Consider the following 27,489-nt stretch of genomic DNA (forward strand, 5'->3'; position numbering starts at 1 on the left):
AGTAATAGTAACTGTCATTCTTTATTTTTCTAATGGCCTGCTTCAGCCCACCACAATGCAATGGACAGGTCTCTGCACGGAGTGACCACCAGGAATCCGACACCAGGTAAGCACACTAATGACTGCGTCGAGACAAAGGGCCACTTTTTCCAGTGAACACTTTTTACGTCTTCCACCTGTCTTTGGATTTGAGTATGGAAGGGGCTGGCGCGTACACCTAGTCCCAGTACCAAAAATTACATGCCCCACCTACCCCGCTTTGGGGTAGTGGCGTGCTTCAACCCACCGCAGTGCAATAGACGGGCCTCCCCACGGGTTCCCGGCCCAGTGACCACCGGGAATCCGACACCAGGTAAGTATGCATTTCAGTGCGTCGAGACAACGGGCCACTCTGAAAGACGCACCATGTGGCACGAGTGGTGATTATTGATTCAAGTGCCACGAAATAGGCTGCTAAGCTGGAAAATCCTCCGGAAGAACGTACAACACAGAAGTCATTTGACTGCAAAAACTTGTAATCCTAGTTCCCAGAGATTCTTTGATAATCATCATCATCATCAGCCTGACTACGTCCACTGCAGTACAAAGGCCTCTCCCATGTTCCGCCGGTTAAGCCGGTCCTGTGCTTGCTGCTGCCAATTTATACACGCAACCTTCTTAATCTCGTCTGCCCACCTAACCTTCTGTCTCCCCCTAACCCGCTTCCCTTCTCTGGGAATGCAGTTAGTTACCCTTAATGACCAGCCGTTATCCTGTCTACGGGCTACATGCAAGGCACATGTCAATTTCCTCTTCTTTATTTCAACTATGATATCCTTAACCCCCGTTTGTCCCCTAATCAACTCTGCTCTCTTCTTGTCTCATAAGGTTGGTTACACCTACCATTTTTCTTTTCATTGCTCGCTGCGTCGTCCTCAATTTAAGCTGAACCCTCTTTGTAAGTCTCCAGGTTTCTGCTCCGTAGCTAAGTACCGGCAAGATACAGCTGTTACATACCTTCCTCTTGAGTGATAGTGGCAATCTACCTGTCATAATTTGAGAGTGCTTGCCGAATGTACTCCACCCCATTCTTATTCTTGTAGTTACTTCAATCTCGTGGTTAGGCTCTGCGGTTATTACCTGCCCTAAGTAGACATAGTCTTTTACAACTTGAAGTGCAGTATTACCTATCTCGAAGCGCTGCTCTTTTCCGAGGTTTTTGTACATTACTTTCGTTTTCTGCAGATTAATTTTAAGACCCACCTTTCTGCTCTCCTTGTCTAACTCCGTAATCATGAGTTGCAATTCGTCCCCTGAGTTACTCAGCAGTGCAATGTCATCGGCGAAGCGCAGGTTACTAAGGTATTCTCCATTAACTCTTATACCTAACTGTTCCCATTCTAGGCTTCTGAAAACCTCCTGTAAGCACGTGGTAAATAGCATTGGGGAGATTGTGTCCCCCTGCCTTACACCCTTCTTGATTGGTATTTTGTTGCTTTCTTTATGAAGCACTATGGTAGCAGTTGATCCCCTGTAGATTTCTTCCAGAATGTTTATATATACTTCATCTACGCCCTGAGTCCGCAGTGTCTGCATGACGGCTGATATTTCTACCGAATCAAACGCTTTCTCGTAAGCTATGAAGGCTATGTATAGTGGTTGGTTATACTCTGAGCATTTCTCTATCACCTGATTGATAGTATGAATGTGGTCAATTGTTGAGTAGTCTGTTCGAAATCCTGTTTGTTCCTTTGGTTGATTGAATTCTAATGTTTTCTTTACTCTGTTAGCAATTACCTTTGTAAATAGCTTGTATACTACAGAGAGCAAACTGATCGGCCTGTAATTCTTCAAGTCCTTGTCATCTCCTTTCTTATGTATTACGATGATGTTAGCGTTCTTCCAAGACTCTGGTACCCTTCCCGTCAGGAGACACCTCGTAAACAGGTTGGCTAGTTTTTCTAACACAACCTGTCCTCCATCTTTCACCAGATCTGACGTTAACTGATCCTCACCAGCAGCTTTGCCTCTTTGCATGCTCTCCAAAGCTTTTCTGACTTCTTCTATCATTACTGGTGGGGTGTCATCTGGGTAACTGCTAGTTCTTATAGTATTAAGGTCGTGGTTGTCTCGGCTACTGAACAGATCTCTGTAAAACTCCTCCGCTATTTTAACTATCCTATCTATATTGGTAGTTATTTTGCCTTCTTTGTCCCTTAGTGCATACATCCGACTTTTGCCTATCCCAAGTTTCCTCTTCACTGCTTTGACGCTTTCTGCGTTTTTCAGAGCGTGTTCAATTCTCTCCATGTTTTACGTTCTTATATCGCATACTTTACGCCTCTTAATCAACTTCGAAAGCTCTGCCAGTTCTATTTTGTCTGTTGTACTTGACACGTTCATGCTTTGACGCGTCTTCATTAGGTTCTTCGTTTCCTGGGAAAGCTTGCCAGTGTCCTGTCTTACTATCTGCCTCCAACTTCCACTGCACACTCCGTAATGATACTCGTTAGATTATCATTCATTGTATCTACGCTAAGGTTCGTTTAATCACTAACAGCCGAGTACCTGTTCTGAAGCGACACTCTGAATTCCTGTACTTTCCCTCTCAGTGATAGCTCATTGATTGGCTTCTTGCGTATCAGTTTCTGTCGTTCGTTCTTCAAGTCTAGGCGAATTCGAGACCGTACCACTCTATGGTCACTTCATCGTACCTTGCCAACCACTTCCACATCCTGCACGATTCCTGGGTGTGCAGTCATTATAAAGTCTATTTCGTTCTTATTTTCGCCATTAGGGCTCCTTCATGTCCACTTGCGGGTTTCTTGTTTTCGGTAGAAAGTATTCAAAATCCGCATATATTGCGTTCTGCGAATTCTACTAGTAGCTCTCCTCTGGCGTTTCTAGTGCCGATGCCATAATCTCCTACTGCCTGGTCTCCAGCCTGCTTCTTCCCTACCTTTGTATCAAAGTCGCCCATCACTATAGTATACTGTGTTTTTACCTTACTCACTGCCGATTCTGCGTCTTCATAGAAGCTTTCAACTGAAGCGTCATCATGGCTGGATGTAGGCGCGTAAGCCTGTACTACCTTCATCTTGTATATTTTATTCAGTTTAATTACAATACCTACCACCCTTTCATTAATGCTATAGTATTCCTCTATGTTGCCAGCTATGTTTCTGTGAATTAGGAACCCCACTCCCAGTTCTCTTCTGTCTGCCAAGCCCCGATAGCAAATGACGTGCCCATTCTGTAGCACCATATAGGCCTCATCTGTTCTTTGATATAAGTGCTTAAAAAGCAAAACTGTGAGAAACATTCCGGTGACTATTCTGCCAGAGAAGTGCACCGTGCTTCTTTGCTGTTTCGCTCTTGTACGACGCAAAATCACCATCACCACTCCTCAGCTTCTGCGTTTTCCAACAGGTGTATGTGTGTGCACGTCTGAGTCACGCAACGGCTGGAGGCAGCAGCCAGGCTCTATGGACTTTTGGCCGCTTGGCCATAACCGGAGCACGCCTCGTCCGCTGTTCGCACACTTCAGTTGCGTTTCAGTGCATCTCGCTGACACAGTGGTTATTGTGCTCGGCAACTCATCCGTAGGTCGCGGGTTTGATTTCTGCTCTTCGGGCTGCAACTTCATGAACTGGAATTTTTAGTTGCAAACGTGTTATTCGATACGACTGCATGTTAAATAACCTAGGAGGTTCAAAATTTCATGGGCCAGCCACTGCAGCGGGCTTCGTAATAATATTGGAAGGGAAACCTTCAGTGCCTCATCCAACGCGAAAATCCACCATAGTCGTCGTCAGCGTCATCGTCAACACGAGTGACGCGAAATATAATGTGAGGCCACATAATATCACGTCGTCGTCGTGTCTCAAATCGCCAATGTTTGTGCCATCATCACGATGTTACTGTGACGTCACACGTCTTCACATGACGTCATTGATTGTTCATCGGTGAACCAATCATGGAGGGCACAAAAAACATTCGCTACAGATATAAGAGAAGGATCAGTGCATCGACTGAAAAGAAAAGCAAGAATAATACAGTTTTCTCCAGTGGGCGAATGCAGAAGAGGTCGTGTGAGTACCGTTATTCTGATAAATAAGAAAAAAATTTTATTGTGGCTTCGGCACAAAGAGCCTCATACATACTAGTATTTATCAGTTTTATATTAATGCGGCACTCATTGAAAGTGTTTCTTGTAGTCAAGAGTTCCACGAAAGTTTGTCTGGTGAGTTGTCATGATTACGCTGTATAGATGCGGTCACTCACCAAGTGAACGAGATAAAACACACGTGGTCACTCGCTACGCAAACGAACATCCAAACAGTTAAAAGCGGTGCAATACTTTGACAGATGCGACTACAGCCTTAACGTGGTGCAACGAGTCTGCGGCCCACCACGTTCACTTGTGCGTGCCTCCTTCGCGCAGTACCATAGAATAACATCGTAACCGTTTACTATGTTACTCTATAGCAGTACCTTGTAAAATTTAATATCTCTTCATCTGTCTTTGAACCGGTATTGCAGCAGGGATTATGGTCATACACAATTTACCATAGTTTTCTGGCTGAACTGCCATATGGCATCTGATGGAGTCTCATTTTTGATTTATATATGGTAGGGGCTGGCGCGTACGCCTAGCCCCACTACAAAAAATTACAAGCCCCACCTACCCCGCTTTGGGGCAGTGGCGTGCTTCAACCCACCGCAGTGCAATGGACGGGCCTCCGCACGAGTTCCCAGCCATATTTACCACAGGAAATCCGACACCAGGTAAGTATCCATTACAGAGCGTCGACACAACGGGCCACTATGAAAGACGCACCATGTGGCACGAGTGGTGAATATCAATTTAAGTGCCATGGAATACGCTGCAAAGCTGAAAAATCCTGCAGAAGAAATTACAGCAACACAGAAGCCGTTTGAATACACAAACTTGTAATCCTAGTTTCAGCCTTAGCATAGGGTGGTTTTGCGACGTTAAATCCCACATATCGATCAATCAATCATAGTGCTCTGCCATTCCTTCGTAGGTCGTGGGTTCAATCCCAGCCATTAGGGTCGCATTTTTATGAAGCCAGAGTGTTAGTCTATTGGCGAATTTCATTGGGAGAGCAGGAGCACTCAAAAGCACGCTTAAAATGCTCTCTTCGGAGCCGGTGTGTTTCATTGGTCAAACAGGTGCAGGAACACTGTCATCCATTAGTAGAGTGAGAGTGCTTTTGCTGCACCGAGAGCAGCAAGGGGCAGTTTGCAGTGCTCTCGCCTGAAAAGTGGAGTAAACGTAGTACGACGAGTCACGTGATCCTTGAACGTCACAGCCTTCAAATTTTTCTTAAGGCGGCGAGCGCGGCGGCAATGGTAGCAACCACGTGTCGTTTCACACCGCTCTTTTGTACGAATGGCTACGATGAGAACTGGACGTTTGGCAATTGAGTCATTGAACAAGCATACTAGGTATTAGGATAATGAAGAATATGTGGCTGACCGATTTCCCGCGCATTTTGCTGCTGCCGCACAAAGAATATGCCGGGGCTTGGATTGTTTCAGTCACATGGTCTTCCTACTCGTCAGCTTTTCACCTGCCCTCCGGGATAGCGGCGCATTCTTGTGGCAGGTTGAGTGGCCCTGCTCACAGTGTTATGCCCTCCACTTCTCACTGCCCTGCCCATATATTCCTGTTTTCTCAATGGAACTCGCTATTTGTCAGCGCACGTTGAAGAACCCAGGGTGTTCGAAATAAAATGAGCCGGCCCCTGCGGCGCGCTTCGTATGGATATTAGGGCAAAAGCCCTAGGAGTGTCATTAAACGTAAAAATCAACCGTCTGCGGTGGCGGTGGCGTCGTCGTCAACGCGAGTGATGGGAAATAAATTTTTAGGCCTCAACATATGACATCATCGTGGCGTCCCAGATCGGCAATGTTTTTGCCGACCCCACAACGTTACTGTGACGTCCCATAACGGCATCGCATCGTGTCATTGCTTGGTCAAAAGTGGACTGATCACGGAGTCCATAAAAAGGCACGTTCGGTACAGAAAGCCTTCGCTGCAGAGATCCACCATCGCTTCGCAGCCATTTGTTGTTGGCCTAACTGTTGCCATCTTTGCTTTTAGTGGTTTCATTAAGCAAGCTCAATTTCTGCACTACATAACCGCTTATGATAGTTTTGAGATAAAACACACAAATTCGGGCTAGCCTACGGAGCTTCGTGTTTAGAGAAAGCGAGTACCGTGTAGTGAATCACCTCGTCTTCGAAGCTTAAGGACGCTGGTACGAACATAGTCCCGTCAAGGAAACTTCTATTCGTTTATTATTTATTTCCGATACTTGAAGTTGACATTGTTGAGTAATATACTAACTTGAATGCACAACTATATTGCGGCTGACCATATTTAGGCGAAGACCGCAGGTCTGTGTGCTCTGCAGAGTGGTCGTGTGAGGTATGAAGTATGATGCGTCCACATCGTCTTTGCAGCGTGTGCGTGAATAAACAAACTTTTTACGCACACTTCAGGTAACGATGCACGAATTCGTGCCATACAATAGCCGCATCTTATTCCTTTCGCCTTCATCTCCTCTTAGGCAAATACAGGAAGTATAGCATGCCAGTTTTAAACAAGACGTTTCTTTAAAAAGGTGTCCCACGAAAAAAAGACGATAACTTTGCGTCAGGAGTGAGTGAAAAAAACGTTTATTTGATGTTCCGTGCAAGAAAATCGGTGAATGGTATTCTGGGGGTATTATGGAAGCGCTGCGTTAGAGTGGCTCGAGCATACAGCGAAAGCGAACGAGTGCATCTTGTCACGTCGCACGTGAGACATGAGCGCTATCTGGCAGTTATTTTGGAAAATGAAGCGCGGCGTCGTGCGCATGCGTCTCGGATGTGATAAGGTATAGAAGGCAAGGCGACGGGTAGGTGCCACCCCGGAGTCGTCTTTGAGGAGCAATTGAGGAGTAATCACAAGCGTATCGCTAAACAGCAGGTACGTGGCGGGCGCCGAAAAAGAGACAAGCAGCGGCGAAGAAGTAGTGTCCTTGCCGTGACGTCACATCACCGCGACCACAGCGACACCGGTGTTCACTCTAGGGGCCATCAGTGGGGCTACAGCATTAGACTAAGAAGGTAGTAGTTTGTTGCAGCGCCCACCTGCCTTACATGACCTTGCACTTGTCACTCTCAGGTAACAAGCCCCAATCGTCGTCATCGTCATCTGTGGAACCGCGTTGAAACCGCATTTCCAGTGGAAAGTCATCGCTGTGTGTGTGTCATTTGTAAAACGTAGTGATTGCTTCAACTTGGGGTCAAACATTGCTTTTCACTCTTAGCGTTTGCCTCCTCCACACAGAGTCGCACTTCAATCGCAGCTCCCATAACTTCCCATTCTGATGTCGCTGGCTTCTGAACCGCTTTTCGCCAAACCTGAGCTTCCTATTAGCATACACCACGGGATTATCGCCCAATAATACATGTTCTGGTCTTACTTTTGATTCATGTATGGCAGGGGTCGGCGCGTACGCCTAGCCCCACTACCGAAAATTGCATGCCCCAGCGACCGCGCTTTGGGGTAGTGGCGTGCTTCAGCCCACCGTAGTGCAATGAATAAGCCTCGGCACTGGACCCCTGCCCCAGTGACCACCGAGCATCCGACACCACGTAATTTTGCAAATCAGTGCTTCGAGACAACGGGCCACTTCGAAGGACGCACCATATGGCACGAGTGGTGAATATCAGTTTGCATGCCCCAGATTAGCAAGAAGACCATGGATCGTCTAGCAAAAGAAACTGCAGCCAATCCCGAGCTTTGAGCTGTTATCGGCTACTTATGCTAAAGCTCGAGTGCCTATTGAAACCATTCGCTTCCGAGTTATTGCTCGTACAGGGCAATTTATTTAGGGAATGCAAAGTGGTTATCGCAAAGTCATTGTGCAGAAGAGCCTATAACAACACAGAAGCCTTTTGCTACACAAACTTGTAATCCTAGTTTGCGCAGATTAGTTTATATTATTGATTAAACAGCAAAACTGCGAGAAACATTCATGAGACTACTGTGCCAGTGGAGCACATCCTACCTTTTTGCTGCTTCACTCTCGGACGTCCCAAAATCGCCGTCACCAGTGTTAGCAGATCACCACTCCTCAGCGGCTACGCTTTCGAGCATGTGTACATGTGTGTGCATCTGAGTGACGCAACGGCTCTCGGAGGCAGTCGCCAGGTTTTAAGGGCTTCTGGGCATGTGGCCATAACCAGAGCATACCTCATTCTCTTTTCGCAGACTTCAGTTGCGTTTTAGTGCACCTCGCTGGCACAGTGGTTGTAGTGCTAGGCTACGCCACAGGTCGTGGGTTCGATCCCGGCGCCGGGGGTCGGATTTTCGTGGAGTCCGCGTGCTATTCTAAGCCCACGTTAAAGAACCCCGTATGTTCGACATTTCATGGGCCGGCCATGGCGGAGTGCCTCATCAAACGCGAAAATCATCCGTTGGCGGCGCTGGCGTCATCTTTGTCAACACGAGTGACGCTGAAGGTATTGTAAGATATGACGTTATCGTGGCGTCCCACATAGGCAATATTTGTGACGTCATAACAACGTTACTATGACGTCCCTTAACATCATTGCATGATGTGATTGCTTCGTCAAAAGTGGACCGATCCCAGAGTCCATGGAAACGCAAGGTCGGAACAGAAACCCTTCGTTGCATATGTCCACCGTCGCTTCGCAGCAATTTGTTTTTCGTCTAACTGTTGCATTCTTTGCTTTTAGTAATCCGTCGGGAGGTTATGCGATTTGCCCGATGTCAGTGGCACATAACCGCTTATGAAGGTTTTGCGATAGACCGCACAAATTAGTGCTAGCTCACAGAGGTTCGAAGTTAGAGGAAACGTGTAGACCGTAGTGAAATACCTCAACTTCGAAGCGTACGGTCGCTGGTAAAAACATAGTCCCGTCAAGGAAACTTCTACTGGTTTATTAGTTTATTTCTTATAGTTATAGTAGATATTGCTGAGCATTATAGTATTGTGAATGCAGAACTATATTGCGGCTTACCATATTAAGGCGAAAACCGCACGTCTGTTTGCTCTGCAGGGTGGTCGTGTGGGGTAAAAAATATCAAATACGCGCGTCCACATTGTCTTTGCAGCGTGTGCGTGAGTAAACAAATTCTTTACACACACAGCGGGTAAGAACAGGCGCATTCGCGTGGTACAATAGCCGCACATTATGCCTTTAGCTTTCAATTTGTTTTCGGCGAATGCCGAAATTAATTCATGTGAGTTTTTAACAGGTGTTTTTTTTTGCAAGAGTGCAAAAAAACTCACAGGAGCAAACTTAAGTCACTTTTCTCTCTTCATTCATTCCGCCATCACCACGAAGTGAATATTGAGGAGTGGGGCAAATCTACAATGGTTATTCCTAAATATCTGACACATTCTCCGACGCATCAATTAAAGACTCGGCACGCTGTGACAGGTGTGATGTTTATACACTTAGACAATGTTTATTATGTGCATATTGATGGAAATATATCGACTTATTACTCACAAGAATAATTATTCACATATCAGTGAAATTCTATACAAAAACAATATTACTCATAAGAAAGCAGCGGGACACGTTTTTCTTTGAAGAACACAATTTCGCGGTCGGTGAAGTACGCGGCTAGAAATTCTTGGATGAGAGGTTGTAGTTGAACGTTGGAGAAGGTAATGCCCATCGAGGTTTCTCTTGTGTTGGTAGGACGCTTGTAGTTGGGCGAGCTGCACCAGAGGAACATCATGTGCGAGACTAGCCAGCAGTCGCCAACCGCCATGATGTCCACGTTGAGGTGCCCAATGCGCACGAATGGACCGTGTTTGACATCAGTTCTGCACCAACGCATTGTCTTCGCAATGTAAGTGGTGACGTCCCCCAGGGAGGGGTTTGGCGCTACAGGTAGAGGGCCATGGCGACCATCTTATTGGAGAGCTTCACGATAGCACGCTCCCCGTCGTGGCTGTGGTTGTCAGGGGTGGTTGAAGGTCTTCGGCCGTTTCGGGTAGACTTAAGCACATACGCGCATCAACCGGGGGCGCCAAGGGGGTCGGGAGCCCCCCATTTTCGACATAGGTCACTCTTGGCTGCACGCTGGGGAACGAAAAAGTGAGGCGTCGTTATCCGTCACAAAAGGAATCCCTTAATTATGTTCTTGCGTGAGAATGAAAATGTTAGCAGGCAATCAGTCTCCACGTGGGAGCGGACCGCATCCCAGTGATCTTTGTTTTGGGGGACCAAATAAAATTTTATCTAATTAAATTACTCCTATTGCGAATTTATGCTCGATCAGCACCACCAGTAGTGGTCGTGCGCTTGAATCTTTCGCGACATCGTCCAAGCGCTGCCGCACCGCCACACCAGCTGTCGAGGCCTCTTGTGGGGCTATAACTGACGCACATCTTGTGTCCCCTTTCCAGGTGGATATAGGGGGTGGTCGCTCTTATGCCCCCCTCACGTGCATGACTATGCTTGGCACCCCTAGTGCAATGCTAACATGTATATTTCCGACGTGAAACGCTTACCGCTAAGGAATCGCTACCAAGGAAGTGCTTCCATTGCTACCAAAAAAGTATACATCCGACGGTAGGGCTCTCAAACTCACCTCAGCCAGTGGGCTGAAGACACGCACTTTATTTCGGGAAATGCTGGGCAGCGAGGAAGGTAGACCAGGGGTGCGAGCTGCAGGCCTTTTGAAAGAAAGCTCTCCTGCATAGCGTACACATGTCATTTTTGAAGGAGATTTGGTGCCAGGATTTTAATATCATCTCCATACAATTCTAAAAAGATGCCCTATCTCTCCGAAGAGAATAGTGAGGAAATGCGAAGGATTTTCTTGCGCCGAGAGTGCACGGCGTAGTAATAGCCGTGCTGAGACGGAGTTCGGTATCGGCAGCTCGCTTCGCTTGCGTTCAGCATCACGCGTTCTTCGCTTCGCGGCCTTGTCTTCCGCTTTTGTGGGCGAAGCTCCCTAAGCCGTGGGTCGCGCGTCCTGAATGTAGTAGTAGTAGTAGTAGTAGTAGTAGTAGTAGTAGTAGTAGTAGTAGTAGTAGTAGTAGTAGTAGTAGTAGTAGTAGTATGTAGCCACCTCCCCGGCCGAACTAAAGGAGCGGCATGCGCACACCTCTTTCAGTTGAGGAGAAAGCCCACGCCCGTTAATCATAACTAAAAGATAGTTGTTTGTGATGAAATAACTTACAGAGACTTGTATTGGTGACTAAATCTCCAATAAAGTTTGCCTTAAAATTGATGCTTACTAAAAAAACTTGTATCAGAGGGACGCACTTTGAGCACCATTTGACCAGAAGGGGTTTCCATGTTAAATTCGCTTGGCGTAACCACCTTGATTTGAGCAAGGTTTAGCGAGTATTGGGCCGCAGTGCCATGAACATAGTGAACTAGTATGTAGCCATGAACTAGTGGCCATGAAAGGTGGGAATTTGACACAAAGCACAAACCGTAAGAAAGTGCATGAGTGCCAGCTCTCGTTTAGTCCTTGGAATGTCCACTAGATGGCGGTACTTTCATACGCTACGTATGAAAGTACCAGCGGGTTCATATCACGGCGGGCTGTCACGGTGGATGGACGTGTTTTTCGAGCGCTCCGGATCGACTGCGCAGATAAGTGTTTTTGCATGTTTTGAGCTTGTCTTTATAATTATAAGGCAGCGGTTGAAATCTTCGTAGCACTTATTTTATGGTACGGCTTTTTCGGGGGCCAGTCACCAGGTATTTATTAGTTAGTGCGAGTGTGTGTGTTTGAAATTTTTTGTTGTTGTTGTTTTTTTCTTTCGCCACCCCGTGGGGGAGGTCCGCGAACATTGAACACGCAAATTTTTGTAGTAGAGCCTAGACTTTCCTTTTTTTTTTCGTAGTTCACGGCTCAAGTTTAGTAATTATCGAGTATAGGGACAATTGGTGTCAGAAAAACATGGTTAAAGAGACTGTAAAGTGTTCAGGATGCGAAGTGGGTTTAAAAGTGGACCAGAGTGTAGAAGCGGATGAAGAAGAGGCTGACACGAAGTGTAGGCAATGTGAGCTCGAGGAAAAAATTGAGAAAATGATGGTTGCCCAAAGTGAACTGCTGGTGAGAATCGATGAGCTCGAGACTGCGTTGGCGACAGAGCAAGAAAAAACGAGGGCAATGGGAGAAAGACTGAAGTCCACCGAGGAAGCACTAGCGAAGCTGAACAAAGAAGCGGCCTACGGAGAGAACAGTAGAGAACCGGCAACCAGAACGGTGGAGAAGGAAGAGCAAGCAAGTATGGAAACAACACGTTTAGCCAGTTTAACTGTCGCAAGGCCCAGCTTCAGCGAGGTAGTGGTGGGGCTGGGAGGGGACAACAGCCGGCGTCACAGGTGCAAGTAGCCCCAGGTGCAGAACGCTCCAGCTGAAAAGTCACAGCATGTGATAATCGCCGGGGACTCGAATTTAAATCGATGCACAGAAGCCATAAAAGAGAGGGTAAGAGGTGACAAGAGGGTTGCAGTAGGGGCGTTCCCAGGACGCAAGCTTGAAGCAGTCATGAGGCAAGCGAGCGCAAAACTAAAAACTACAGCTGCTAGACGAAACCTTGTGTTAATTTCAGGCGGTTTAAACGATGTCTTAAATGAAGATACAGCAGGACTAGCAGCCACACTGGCGAAAGGCGTCGATGACATGCGCACCACTTCTCCTAAGGTACAGGTAGTGATATGCACGATACCGGAGGTACCGGTGCGTGATAGCAACCTGCAAAGAGCGGTTGTCATCGCCAACCAAGAGATATGGCAGATGAGTCGAGAGAAAGGCTTTGAGGTGGTAGAAATGAACAGAGAGGTGCATATATAGGTGGGGCAGTTTTCGACGAGACAGAATTCACTTCGATGTGCGGCTAGGTCATGAGGTGGGTTGGTGACTTGCAAGATGCGCAGTAGCTTTTTTGGGGGGCAAGCGAGCCCTTCGGGGTGCAGGATAGCTAGTAACGAGGAAAACAATCAGGGAGACTCTTCGACAGGTGTTATGGGCAGATACGATTCCAAAGTGGCACCAATGTCTAAGATAGGTAGAGTCCGGGACATAAATAGACGTAGCCACGAGCGCCGAGCCCATTCAGACATAGGATATATTAACATGCAGGGTGGTAGGAACAGGCTGAAGTGGGAAGAAATAGAAGAACAGCTAAGGGAAGAGAGGCCGATGGTATACGGTTTTGTAGAAACACATTTCAGGGACATGGAACAACCTCCGAACAATCCGCACTACGCGTGGGAATATTGTAATAGAACAGAAGGCAGCAGAAAGGGGGGTGGTATTGGGGCATTCATTCATGAAAGTAAAGACCGGCAAAGGGTCAAGCAGGAGTGCAAGGAACATTAATGGCTAAAAGAGAAAGTGGCAGGTCAAATGACACTCCTTGGTTTCGTGTACTTGTGGACGGGAGGAAAGGCCAGAAAGGAAAACCAGGCAGTGGTAGAGTGTATATTAAATAACATTCAGGAGTTAGGAAGAGAGTGCGAGATAATTATACTAGGAGACATGAATGCGCACATAGAAGATATAGATGGGTATACCGACCCGACAGGCAGAATTATCATGGATATGTGTGAAAGGCTTGATTTGATCATTTGCAACAGTACCGAGAAGTGTGAAGGGCAAATAACATGGGAGGTAGGAAGGCTGCAGTCGACGATAGATTATGCACTGATGTCACATGGGAAGTATGATAAGCTCAGGAAATGCACATAAATGAAGGTGGCTCCAGAAGTCTGGGTAGTGATCACAAACGTATCAAGCGAAGTTTTGGAAGAGCAGTGAAAGTGGGAAGGAGACAAGATCAGCAACTACAGAAAAATTTTTATTCAGAAAGGCAAATTGAAATAGCCACTAAACAAATTGAGAAAGTAATCACGGAGGATAATAAGACAGTGTGGACATACACGAATCTAATTAGACTCTTTGAGCTAGAGGTTGCTAAGACGCGTAACAAGTCACCCCGGAAAAGAAGACACAAACCCAAAAGTTGGTGGCATGAGGAAGTTAAGAGAGCCATAGCAAAACGTCAGGAAGCCTCCAGGCAACACAGACATGCTAAGCAGCTGGGTGAACCGACAGATGATGTTGAAAGAAAATGGGAAACCTTTCTAAGCCGTAGAAGGGCTGCATCCCTTCTGATCAATGAAAAGATTAGAAGAAAGGGAGCTCAGTGGCTGGCAGAAGTACATAAAAAAGATGGAAAGGTAGCTGCGAAACTTTGGAACCATCTAAACTCCCTAAGAAATAAGACGAGCCTAGAGCAGAGTTTTATACCTACAGCCCGAGGTGCCAGGCTAGAAGGGGACGAAGCTTTTGAATATATAAGAACAAGGGTGACAGAAAAATTTCAACAAAGAAGTACTTTATGCACTACAATAGACAAGAACGAATCAAGTGGTGCAATGGCTCCATTTTCACAACGAGAGTGGGAAAGGGCTGAGAAAAGGGCTCCTAGTAGTACATCAACAGGCCCAGATGGCATTCCAATTAGGCTGATGAAGACATAAGGTCCGAAGTCTAAGCAGGCTTTGAGAGAGGCAGTGAGCAATATATTAATCGATGGTGAAGTTCCCGATGGATGTAAACTTCGCAGGATGAGCATGATCTATAAAGGAAAGGGGGACAAAGCTGACATAAACAACTACCGTCCTATAACAGTGACATCAGTGGTCTACAGGCTAGCGATGCAGATTATAAAGGAAAGACTGCAGGCATGGATAGGAGATGAGGGGGTGCTGGGGGAACTGCAGAATGGGTTTCGGAAACACAGGAGGTTGGAAGACAATCTGTTCTTACTGACGCAGTGCATCGAAATAGCAGAAAAGGAACACAGGCCCCTGTGGCTAGCATTCTTGGATATCAAGGGAGCGTACGATAGCGTGATTCAAGAGGAATTGTGGGGAATACTGGACACACTAGGCGTGGAACATGTAGTCACTAATCTTTTAAAGGGTATTTATAAAGGTAACAAAGTAGTTATAAAGTAGGAAAAACAGGTATCCAAGCCTGCAGAGGTAAAACGGGGGCTTAGGCAGGGGTGCCCCCTGTCACCCTTATTTTTCATGATGTACCTACAAAGATTAGAGGCAAACTTAGAGGGAAGTGGGCTGGGCTTCAACCTCTCTTTAGTCAAACAAGGAAAACTTATTGATCAGGCAGTACCAGCATAATATACGCAGATGATATAGTGCTAATGGCCAACAACAAGGAATATTTGCAGAGAATGATGGACATCTGCGGTAATGAGGGAGATAGGTTGGATATTAGATTCAGTGAGAAAAAATCAGCAGTCATGATTTTCAATGACAACGAAGGTAGTGAGCTTAGGATACAGGAGGTCACGCTAGAGATAACAGATAAATACAAATATCTGGGCGTATGGATAAGCAATGGGACCGAGTACCTGAGGGAACACGAAATATACGTGACGACTAAAGGTAACAGGAATGCAGCAGTGATGAAAAATAGGGCACTGTGGAATTACAATAGCTATGATGTTGTGAGAGGAATATAGAAAGGGGTCATGGTTCCTGGGCTGACGTTCGGCAATGCGGTCTTGTGCATGAGATCAGAAGTTCAAGCAAGATTAGAAATTAAGCAACGTGGAATGGGTATACTTGCTTTAGGAGCTCACGGGAATACACCAAATCTGGGAGTACAAGGTTATATGGGATGGACATCATTTGAGGGCAAGGAAGCTAGCAGCAAGATAAAATTTGAGAAGCGATTGAAAGAAATTAAGGAGGAGCGTTGGGCTAGGAAGGTTTTCAGCTACTTGTACATGAAGAATTTGGATACAAAATGGAGGAAACGAACCAGGAAGTTGACTGGAAAATATTAGAAAACAGCAGGTGGCCAAACCAAAAAGAACTATCGGTTAAGAAGAAAGTGAAGGAAACGGAGACTGACATGTGGAAAATGGGCATGATTAAGAAGTCCGCACTAGAGATCTATCAAGCTTTTAAGCAGGAAATCGCCAAGGAAATGATCTATGATAATACTCTGGGTAGTTCTCTACTGTTTGAGGCAAGGACGGGAGTACTGCGAACCAAGACATATCGGGCCAAATACGAAGGGGTAGACACAGTATGCCGTGCGTGTGGAGAGGAAGAAGAAGCTGCCGAACACTTGATAATGTTCTGTAAAGGGCTTCACCCTATAGTTCAGGATGATGGCGCAGGGTTTTTCAAAGCACTGGGGTTCAGGGGCCGGGAGGGCAAAATAGACTTTAAGCAAGTAGACTTAACTAGAAGGAGGTTATCTGATTGGTGGCTAAAGTCAAGGCACGAGTGAAAATAAACTCTTTACTGCAAAGCACGAATCCTCAAACTCACATAAGGAAAAAAATATATATATAGTTTTGGGTTCATTAAGTATTACGGCTTGGTGGCGCTAGCCGCTGCCCAATTTAAAGGGTACAGCCTTATCCATCCATCCTTCCATCCACGTGACTTCTGCAGTTGGACACTGCAGACACGCTATTATTTATTACAATGTGAGGAAAAGATGCAAGATGGTGGGAAGTGTTGACAAGATGGGTGGAAGGGTGGGCGAACAAACCGACAGACTTATGCACGAACAAACACACGGATGAATGGAAGCAAGAACGTATGGACGGACGGACGCTTCGCCCCACTCATCATCATGCACTCCATGGATATGCTGTGATTTATTTCGCCTCCGGTTGGTGACGGCTTTGAAGCTACTGTAGTGACATGTTGTCCAGCGAGAGCTGTAATGCTCGGGTTGGATTGTGTTACACTACTTGATAGAGACACCATTGCCGTCAGACGTTCACCTTCACCGACTACTGCCATCGCCTTGAGAGGCGCCGATCCAGCGAACGGTTGAGAGTAATGCGCACGCTTCACTCCATCAGATGGAAGAGTGCGGCGCAAAGAGGAGAGTGAGCGAACGGTGAGAGAAGGAACGGTGAAGCACTGCACCTTTCATTGTACCCGACGGCCATATTGTCAGTGTCTTATCAACACAATTGCTACACCAACGTTGGCGGCACAAAGACCTCAAACGCGTTTCAAACGCACGGCATTCCAGCGGTGGCAAGTGACGTTCGTGTCAAGGAGGTGGGGGCTCCAGTTGCTAGTGGCGAGGATATGCGCGCACCCGCAGCTCTTGCTGACAGCTGCTGACGCCGAAGCTTGGCATGGCGGGGGCTCCATTGGCAAGGAAGCGCGCGCCCGTGGCTGTATCTATGGGAGAGAGTGGTGGACGTATCCCGACGGACACCTGACATAGCCCGACTGTAAAATGCATTGGCATTTTTAATGGCTTAAACCTGCGTGCCCATTGTGAACTATAATTTTTGTTACACGATCACGTTTCCAAACAAAGTGAGCACATGGGATGCTTCAAAGAGCAATGCCTTAAGCGAGTGAGGGTTTCCTCACGAAGGAACTTAATAACACAATAACAAAGGAGTAGGGACAAGACAGTGATGTCACGGACGTGGGACGTAACCAAGTGCCTCCAGGGCCACGTGTCTGAGATCCCCGTCCTACGGTATAACACTGCTCAAGATGTCACGCTGTTGGCATAACGCGGCTGTAGCACACGCGCAATGCCACCCAACGGAGTGATATGCATGACAAGCTGGTATTTCGCGACACATACTGCAAGAGGAGGCTTGAGCAATGTGCCGCCTACCACAGTGTAGCCTGCCATATTCAATACACCATGCGATACCATACTATACTCGCATGTTATACTATACCGCATTAATAACAAACAGTCCAGCCTACAGTGCCATACACTAGGTGTGTGTGCTTTTAGAAAAAGTGGTCCTCGATCTTCAGTACGCCACAACTCTACTATGGCAGAGCATAAAGCCGTCCCTTTAGGAGAATTTTCTTTCCAGATATATCTTACATAGCTTATGTGCACGCAGAAAAATGGACAATGATGATCATGTGTATGTACAGTGCAACCTGTTATACAGCGAAAATAACATTCGCGTATGCAGTGATCTAAATGCAAAAATTGTACAACAAGGACATGACATTCATGATCATCGAGATAATTAAACTTATATATGCCCAAACAATGGGGTCATTCACAGTGTAAGGTGATGTTTTCGCATCCACCTGTGAGGACAGTTTGCTCTATTGGTAACGAACAATATTGCACAAAAAAGACGTGTTTTAATGAAGAAAATTACACACTGTAATTTCCCAGTGGTACAAGCTCTGGCCCACCTCCTCAGTAGGGGAGGAAAGGCATGGACACTTTGTTATTCTTTACAATAATGAATCGCGTAGACCAGCGTTGGAGGAAAGGCTCCTCTTCCAGCGTAAATAGTTCTTCATATAGATGCATAAGCATTACGTTTCTTGAACGATGTAGCAGGGGAAACATGGCTCTTTGAGGGTATCCCCACAGGTGGGCCAGTCCCCTCCGCTTTCATAAGGTGAAGGCTCCGATAGCCATTAAGAGTTCGACAAAGTTATTCCTGTGGCGATATTTCCACTGCATACTAATTTGGAACATATTGGTAACCATGCGAAAAAGGTGCGTGCTAACATACACTCATAAAAGACATGGTTCAGCGTCTCGACGCGGCCGCACAGCGGACTTGTGGCGGAGGGCGCCACGCCCCACGTGGCATTGTGGTCGGTATCAATCTCAGGGAAGGTTATACGGTTGAGTTCACACGTGAGCACAGGCATAAGCATTGTCAACTAAAAGTAATGAAACCTGTTCATGTTCCCCACATTATACGTGGTCACTGACTACACGGCTTGGTCAGGAACATAATGAAAAGCGCGTTTATTATCTGACTTCGACGTATTCGTGTTTCACCCACAAAATCTCTCATTGATGCTCGGCGTTGACCACGCCGCCATGCCGGGGAAGCTTCACGACTGTTCGCTTTGAGCAGTCTTGAAGATACCCAAACATGGCAGTGCAATCCCAGTGCTCAACTTCTTGAAGTTAATGAAATATGGTGTTATGATGATTGCAGAGTGTGACTTCGTGTGTGCTTGCTCTCTCCTCTTTCTCTCAGTCACTAAAACTCCATCATTCCTTTCCACGATGTAGCGCAGCTGACGTAGCACACAGGCCCTTCTAGACTGGGCAACGCCCCTACCTATCCTTTTCCTCCGGTTAATTTTCCTTAGTTCAAGATTGTTCGAGCTGGTTCTGGCAACATTACATGCAGGTCGCGAACGGCTAGCTACATTCTAGAGCCTACGTGAGCGATAGGGATTGATTGTTCCATGCTGCAAATATGAATTCCGGCACACCTAACCGGAGATCCCCTTATCGGCGGCCAATGCTGTGCTCGCCGCTATCAGTGCATACATGCAGGGTTAATTGCTGCTGTTCGACTTCTTTGCTCAGGTACGAGTTCACCCCGATAGCAAGTTTTGTCTTGAATCTGCTGACTGCTATTTTCTTCAACGTCAAGACAACGGGACAATATACTGTGTTTACCAAATTACAAGGCACCTTCGCTTCCTATGCACATCTGACTTTCCAAAACTAAAATTACAGCTGTGGGGCAGTTTAGACGCTTCTACTTGAATCTAACGCGCATGCGATTTCAAGGTCACTTCTTCTCCCCCCCCCAAAAGGGGGGGAGGGCAAGTGGAATTAGGTAAATGCGGTATTTTAAACACACAATAATGCACATTTTAAAAAGCGTTATCGAGGGAGACTACACTTGTTAGAAGTTCTACGTGTTCGACATCCCGGTGTAACGTAAGCTTGTACAGAAGCATATAATGCAATAATCCGCTTTGCTGTACAGGCCGAGTTAGAGCGATGTATGAGCTAGCGATGATCAATTATTCGCTTGGACGGGAAACATGCGCCAAAGTGTCAGAGCAACTTTGACCCATGAACCCAATTTACGGGGCACGGCCGTCTTTCCCAATTTATCATTTCTTCAATGCTTCGTTTTTTGTGCGTGTGTACGTGTGTGTGCGTCTGCGAGCGTGTGCGTACGTGGGTGTGTGTGTGTGTGCTTTTTGACAGTTTGCCTGCTCGGTTCCCTTTCCTCGATGACTATGCGTTTAACTCTCTTAAACCGTTGGAATGTCTTGATATGGAAGTAAACACGATTCAATGTTTCTTTTTTTGTTATGATAGAAATGTTAAAGGGAGCTATACGTTCGAAACAGTGTCTTTGCTTTTAAATACGCAACTTCGCGGGACTCAGAGTCCTGGGTTCTCCACGACTTACACCCTGAGGTATTCCCGAACGACCTGTGCTCGCCATGTGGTGAGACAGCCACATCAGAGCATACACTCAGCACGTGCTGAGATTCAAGTTTCACACTGGAGGAGTGGGAGATGCTTCTACACAGCCCCGCTCTCACTGATCACCTCACGGCTGTTCAGCAGGACCGCGAGGTGGCCGGCAGGCTCAGCTTGCCGGTCCCTACGTGGGACTGAGCCGGGTGCGTGACTCGGTCGCATTCCCCAGGACCAAAATCAAGTTATTTTCTTTCCTTCCTTCCTTCCTTCCTTCCTTCCTTCCATCCTTTCTTCCTTCCTTCCTCATGAGGAAATGTGTTGCGCTCACTTGATGTCAGTCTCAGATATGCATATATAGTAGACAACAAGCACGGTAATTAAAGAGGGTCAGGTTTGAAAGAAAAATAACAGCAGGCTTTTTAAAGTATATGCGATGTCACAGCCTTTAATAGCTGCTGTGAAAAAGCTTGTCCAACGCTGAGAGCATAGAGGCGTCAAGTGGCACCATGCTGTAGTGAAGAAAACAAAGCCACAAAGTGATGAAAAAAGGAGGCTGTAAAGAATTGACTGAATACAGCTCCAGAAAAAAAGGATGAACAAGAAGGCGGTTGCGGCGCATTGAAACGCAACTGAGCTCCCATAAACAGTGCCGAGAGTGTACGCTATTATAACTGCATCTCTGTAACAGCGTCTCATTGATAGCCAGTTATTAAATATTCGCAGGCAACAACACGGAAAACATATCCAAGTGAAGCACAAGTATTACATGACTAGTCCAGGGTCTGCACTATAATAAAAAACAAGTATGTGCGACTATTTCTGGACAGCGCTGACTAGCCACGTCTATAGGCACGATAACTACCTTTTGAGTAACACGACTCTCTGGAGAGAGTACAAATTAACCACGAAAAGACTTGACGTGCCTCTTTGAAGAGACAATAATAATTAGTACTAACAGACAATAAAGCCAGCGAAAGTATAGAGGGCGCTCTTAGAAGCAATTGTAATGTAAATGTGAAGAAACAAGAGTGGACGAAATTATGGACCATCTTCCCGAAGGTAACCCTGATGGGATGTGAAGCAGTAGCGGTGCGCGCGGCCTCAACCTTATTGAAATGGGCGTCAATGCGGAACCACGATTTTAAGCGGGTGCTGGAAGAACAATTTCCCATGATAGGAACACGTGAGTTTTGGAACCATTATGCTATCGTGCTCCTGAAGAGCTGTGTAACAATTTCAGATGCAAAGTTTTCAATGTATATAGCATGAACACTATTTGGCGAATAAAACGACCTTGCTTCCTCAATCTTTTTCCTTGGTCTTCCCTTTTTCTCGCGCACACAATTAGTGAGCCATAAGGCGCAATGCAATGACGTATATATGAAATCCAGTAAAAGGTCAGCATTCAATAAAGTATTTCAATTTGGCACCATGTAGCGTGAATGCACGACGTCGCTACCACTTCCAGCTGTGATGTCATATTTCATTCTTTGTTTGTTGTCCGCTCTATACGTAGATGGCGACGGTTGCAACAAGCCGCCAATAACCGGATACATAGGCTTATATGGATCTTACGTTACCCGTTTACATATACCTTGGTTTCGTTTTGCGGCGAGAGCCACCTTGGCCTTATTCTCGACGTTTCGCTGTGGCCGTAGGCCCCATCAGTCACCACGCCATCTAGTCAGAGGGGGATCCACTAAGGGCTCTTTTAGAGCGTAAGCTGCTACGCGATAACTTTTCGGGTCACGCCAATTGTTGTAAACTACCGCGGCCACCGTTGGTGTCCGTAACCACATCGCGCGAATCAGATAGAAAAACCTAGCGCCAATAGCACAGTGCATGCCGCTTGAACTCGGATCCACAGGGTGCCAGTCCATTATTCTACCACTGAGCTACACCGGGTATTTCGAATTGTTGTCAAACTTGCCTTAGGCAAGCTTGATGTTTTACAACAGCGAAGGAATAACCAGTCATCGCACAACGTGAATAGCGTAACCAGTGGGCCATCCAATTCTCCAAAACATCACAAAAGCTACTTCTTGTTCCCCTATTAACTGTGGGGCATACACTCTTCATCCATTATTCCTCCTTGTCGTCAGCCACTACATGGACGATTGGCACAAAATTCCTTGCAAGTGTTTTTTCGATACCACGCTTCTGAGAAAACTGACAAAAAATAGCATAGCCAATGCCGGCCTACTACCCACAAGTTTAATAATAATGCCCTAATGAGTGCCAAGCAAGTGCGCTTGAAGGTTATTCAATTAGCGTTTTGAAAACGCTCTGAAAGGCCACTCTTCTAGCTTTCGCTGTGAATGTGCTGCGCCTACCGCGCAGGCCCGGCGTTTTTTTTTTTTAGATGCAGAGCATCTAATACTCGAGGCTTGTAGTGCGGCGCCATCCGCAAGCTTCCTCCTCCTTCTTCTACCATCTGTGCATCCCTTCCTCCTCTACACACCGCGTGCGCTTCTCCTCTTCACGGACATTCGCTAGCTGTATAATGTAGCGCGCATGCGCCGTCACGCTTCGAGAACATCAGCAGCTGACGCGCGCGCATGCGCCGTCGCGCTTCGAGAACATCGGCAGCTGACGCGCGCATGCGCCGTTGCGCTTCTCCCTTTTCTCGAACATTCGACAGCTGACAGTGCATGCGCCGTCGCGCTGTATATATACTCAAGGTCGGTGCTCGCTCGCTCAGTTGCCGCTCGTCGGTTGGTTTGTACGGCGCGTCGACGTCCGAGGTCGCAAATGATCGACGTCCCTTCGACCAGCACCGGCCAAAGTGGCATCTAAAAGCCATCGTGCTCAAAGTTCGTCGCAATAAATAAACACCGCCCTTTCGCATACGTGTCGTACGCGTTCACTCATTTAACACCCCTCCTTCAACCACGTTAACCAATTTAGCCAGCGACCCAAGTAAGTCGCAATTTAACACCCCATTTCACAACCACGTTAACCAATTTAGCCATCGACCCAAGTAAGTCGCACTTTAACACCCCGTTAAACAATTATATGCTCCGCATCCTCCTCAGTGTTCCCCCGAGGGAAGCTGCGGGCAATTTTTTTTCATCTGACGAAAAATAAAATTGATTGTTATCATCATCTGCGGAACCGCGTTGCAATAGCGTTTTCAGTGGAAAGTCAGCGTTGTGTGTGTGTCATTTGTAAAACAGCGATTGCTTCAGCTTGTGGTCAAACCGTTTTTCACTCTGAGCGTTTGTTTCAACAACACATAGTCGCGCTTCAATCATAGCTCCTATAACTCTCCATGCAGACGTCACTGGCTTCTGAACCGCTTTTCGCCCGAACTTGAGCTACATATGTCCTTAGACCTTGTGAAAATTACCTAGTAATAGTAACCGTCATTCTTAATTTTTGATTGGCCTGCTTCAGCCCACCACAATGCAATGGACAGGTCTCGGCACGAAGTGACCACCATGAATCCGACACCAGGTAAGCACGCTCATGACTGCATCGAGACAACGGGTCACTTTTTCCAGTCGCCAGTTTTTACGTACCATGTTTTCTCTCCTTTTAGCGCAGCTCTAACGGTTCGGTTCCACCAATCTTCAGAATCCAGTATGGAAAGGGCTGGCGCGTACGCCTAGCCCCACTACCAGAACTTACATGCTCCCACCTACCCCGCTTTGGGGTAGTGGCGTGCTTCCGCCCGCCGCAGTGCAATGGACGGGCCTCCGCACGGGTTCCCGGCCCCAGTGACCACCGGGAACCTGACACCACGTAAGTATGCACATGTGTGCGTCAAGACAACGGGCCACTCTGAAAGACGCACCATGTGGCACGAGTGGCGATTATCAATTTACGTGCCACGGAATAGGCTGCTAAGCTGGAAAATCTTGCAGAAGAACGGACAACACAGAAGTCTTTTGACTGCACAAACTTGTAATCCTAGTTCCCAGAGATTCTTTGATATAAGTGTTTAAAAATGAAAACTGTGAAAAACATTCTGGTGACTATTCTGCCAGTGAAGCGCCCCGTGTTTCTTTGCTGTTTCGCTCTTGTACGACACAAAATCGCTATCATCCCTCCTCAGCTGCTGCGTTTTCCAGCAGGTGTCTATGTGTGCAAGTCTGTGTCACGCAACGGCTGGAGGCAGCCGCCAGGTTCTACGAGTTCTGGCCGCCTGGCCATAACCGGAGCACGCCTCATCCGCTGTTCGCGCACTTCCGTTGCGTTTCAGTGCATCTCGCTGGTACAGTGGTTATTGTACTCGACAACTCACCCGTAGGTCGCGGGTTTGCAATTTCATGGATTGGAATTTTCAGTGGCCAGCGTATTATTCGATACGACTGCATGTTAAATAACCTAGGAGGTTCGAAATTTCATGGGCCAGCCACTGCAGCGGGCTTCGTAATAATATTGGAAGGGAAACCTTCAGTGCCTCATCCAACGCGAAAATCCACCGTAGTCGTCGTCAGCGTCATCGTCAACACGAGTGACGCGAAATATAATGTGAGGCCACATAATATCACGTCGTCGTCGTGTCTCAAATCGCCAATGTTTGTGCCATCATCACGATGTTACTGTGACGTCACACGTCTTCACATGACGTCATTAATTGTTCATCGGTGAACCAATCACGGAGGGCACAAAAACATTCGCTACAGATATAAGAGAAGGATCAGTGCATCGACTGAGAAGAAAAGCAAGAATAATACGGTTTTCTCCAGTGGGCGAATGCAGAAGAGGCCCTGTGAGTACTGTTATTCTGATAAATAAGTAAATAATCATATTGTGGCTTCGGCACAAGGGGCCTCATACATACTAGTATTTCTCAGTTTCATTTTAGTGCGGCACTCATTGAAAGCGTTTCCCGTAGTCGAGAGTTCGACGAAAGTTTGTCTGGTGAGTTGTCATGATTACGCTGTATAGATGCGGTCACTCACCAAGTGAACGAGATAAAACACACGTGGTCACTCGCTACGCAAACTAACACCCAAGCAGTTAAAAGTGGTACGATACTTTGACAGATGCGACTACAGCCTTCCATAGAGTAACATCGTAAACGTTTACTATATTACTCCTTGGCAGTACCTAGTTAAATTTAATATCTCTTTATCTGTCATTGAACCGGTATTGCAGAAAAAATTATGGTCGTACACAATTTACCATAGTCGTCTGGATGAACTGCCAAATGTCATCTGATCGAGTCTCATCTTGGATTTACATATGGTAGGGGCTGGCGCGTACGCCTAGCCCCACTACCAAAAATTACATGCCCCACCTACCCCGCTTTGGGGTAGTGGCGTGCTTCAGCCCACCTCAGTGCAATGGATGGGCCTCCGCACGGGTTCCCGGCCCCATTGACCACCGGGAATCCGACACCAGGTAAGTATGCATTTAGGTGCGTCGAGAGAACGGGTCACTCTGAGAGACGCACCATGTGGCATGAGTGATGAATATCAATTTAAGTGCCACGGAAAACGCTGCTAAGCTAGGAAATACTGCAGAAGAACTTAAAGCAACACAGAAGCCGTTTGAATACACAAACTTGTAATCCTAGTTCGCGCAGGTTCTCCGAGATTAGCGCTTAAAAAGCAAGACGCGAAAAACATTCTGGTGACTATTGCGCCATAGAAGCGCTCTGTGCTTTTTTTGCTGCTTCGCTCTCGGACGTGCCGAAATCGCTATCACCCCTCCTCAGCAGCTGCGCTTTCCGTACATGTGGGCACGTCTGATTCAAGCAACGGCTGGAGGCAGCCGCCAGGTTCTAAAGACTTGTGGCCACCTGGCCATAACCAGAGCATGCCTCCTCCCCTGTTTGTACACTTCAGCTGCGTTTTAGTGGACCTCGCTGGTACAGTGCTTGTAGTGCTCGGCCATTCCTTCGTAGCACGTGGGTTCAATCCCATTCATGGGTGTCGCATTTTCATGAAGCCGGAGTGTTAGTCTATCGGCGAATTTCATTGGGAGAGCAGAAGCACTCAAAAGCACGCTTGAAGAGCTCTCTTCGGAGCCGGCGTATTAAGGCCGAACATGTGTAGGAGCACTGTCATCCATTAGTAGAGCGAGAATGCTTTTGCTGCACCGAGAGCAGCCAGGAGCAGTTTGCAGTGCTCTCGCCTGAAAAGTGGAATAAGTGTAGTACGACGAGTCACGTGGTCCTTGAACGTCACAGCCTTCAAAATTTTCTTAAGCCGGCGAGCGCGGCGGCAATGGTAGCAACCACGTGTCGTTAGACACCACTGTTTTGTACGGTTGGCTACGATGAGAACTGGACGTTTGCCAAATGAGTCATCGAACAAGCATACTTGGTATTAGGATATTGAAGGCTTGGTGGCTGACCGATTTCCCGCGTATTTTGCTGCTGGCCAACAAAGAATATGCCAGGGCTTGGAATATTTTAGTTGCATGGTCTGCCTACTTGTTACCTTCTCACCTGCCCTCCGGGAGCACGGCGCATTCCAGTGGCAGGTTGAGTGGCCCTGCTCGCCGTATTTTGCATCCACTTCTCACTGCCCTGACCCTATACTCTTGTTCTCTCAATGCAATTCGCTATGCATATGTCAGCGCACGTGGAAGAACCCAGGGTGTTCGAAATTTCATGGGCCAGCCCCTGCGGCGTGCTTCGTATTGATATTAAGGCAAAAGCCCTAGGTGTCTGATCAAACGCGAAAATCAACCGTTGGCGGTGGCGGTGGGGTCGTCGTCAACGCGAGTGATGCGAAATAAAATGTGAGGCCTCAACATATGACGTCATCGTGGCGTGCCAGATCGGCAATGTTTTTTGGCCGTCAACACCACGTTACTGTGACGTCCCATAACGTCATCGCATAATGTCATTGCTTGGTCAAAAGTGGACCGATCAAAGAGTCCGTGGAAAGGCATGATCGGTACAGAAAGCCTTCGCTGCAGAGATTTACCGTCGCTTCGCAGCCATTTATTGTTGGTCTAAATGTTGCAATCCTCGCTTTTTGTGGTCCAGCGACAAGTTCTTCGAATAAGCTCTATTTCTGCGCTACAAAACCGCAGACATAGTTTTGAAATAGACCACACAAATTAAGGCTAGCCTACAGAGCTTCGTGGTTAAAGGAAGCGAGTACCCCGTAGCGAATTCCTTCGCCTTCGAAGCGTAAGGACGCGGGTTCAAACTTAGTCCCGTAAAGGAAGATTGTAGGGGTTTATTCATTTATTTTTATGCTTGTAGTTCACATTTTTTGAGTAAAATAGCAACTTGAATGCACACCTATATTGTGCCTGACCGTATT

The 27,489-nt window shown here is 46.9% G+C and overlaps 5 non-coding genes across 5 annotated transcripts; all 5 read right to left on the reverse strand.

Annotated features, from left to right (window-relative positions):
- Positions 1-198: 198 nt before the first annotated feature.
- On the reverse strand, positions 199-360 carry LOC119180461 (U1 spliceosomal RNA). The gene has a single exon (XR_005111050.2). It is a non-coding gene; the product is annotated as a U1 spliceosomal RNA (small nuclear RNA).
- A 4,252-nt stretch (positions 361-4,612) lies between these two features.
- On the reverse strand, positions 4,613-4,775 carry LOC142767960 (U1 spliceosomal RNA). The gene has a single exon (XR_012885173.1). It is a non-coding gene; the product is annotated as a U1 spliceosomal RNA (small nuclear RNA).
- A 2,720-nt stretch (positions 4,776-7,495) lies between these two features.
- LOC142767965 (U1 spliceosomal RNA) lies at positions 7,496-7,658 on the reverse strand. The gene has a single exon (XR_012885178.1). It is a non-coding gene; the product is annotated as a U1 spliceosomal RNA (small nuclear RNA).
- Positions 7,659-23,845: 16,187 nt separating this feature from the next.
- Positions 23,846-24,009, reverse strand: LOC142767962 (U1 spliceosomal RNA). The gene has a single exon (XR_012885175.1). It is a non-coding gene; the product is annotated as a U1 spliceosomal RNA (small nuclear RNA).
- Positions 24,010-25,454: 1,445 nt separating this feature from the next.
- LOC119180465 (U1 spliceosomal RNA) lies at positions 25,455-25,617 on the reverse strand. The gene has a single exon (XR_005111053.2). It is a non-coding gene; the product is annotated as a U1 spliceosomal RNA (small nuclear RNA).
- Positions 25,618-27,489: the final 1,872 nt, after the last annotated feature.

This window comes from Rhipicephalus microplus, chromosome 7 (genome assembly GCF_043290135.1).
Source record: "Rhipicephalus microplus isolate Deutch F79 chromosome 7, USDA_Rmic, whole genome shotgun sequence".
Taxonomy (NCBI): Eukaryota; Metazoa; Arthropoda; class Arachnida; order Ixodida; family Ixodidae; genus Rhipicephalus; species Rhipicephalus microplus.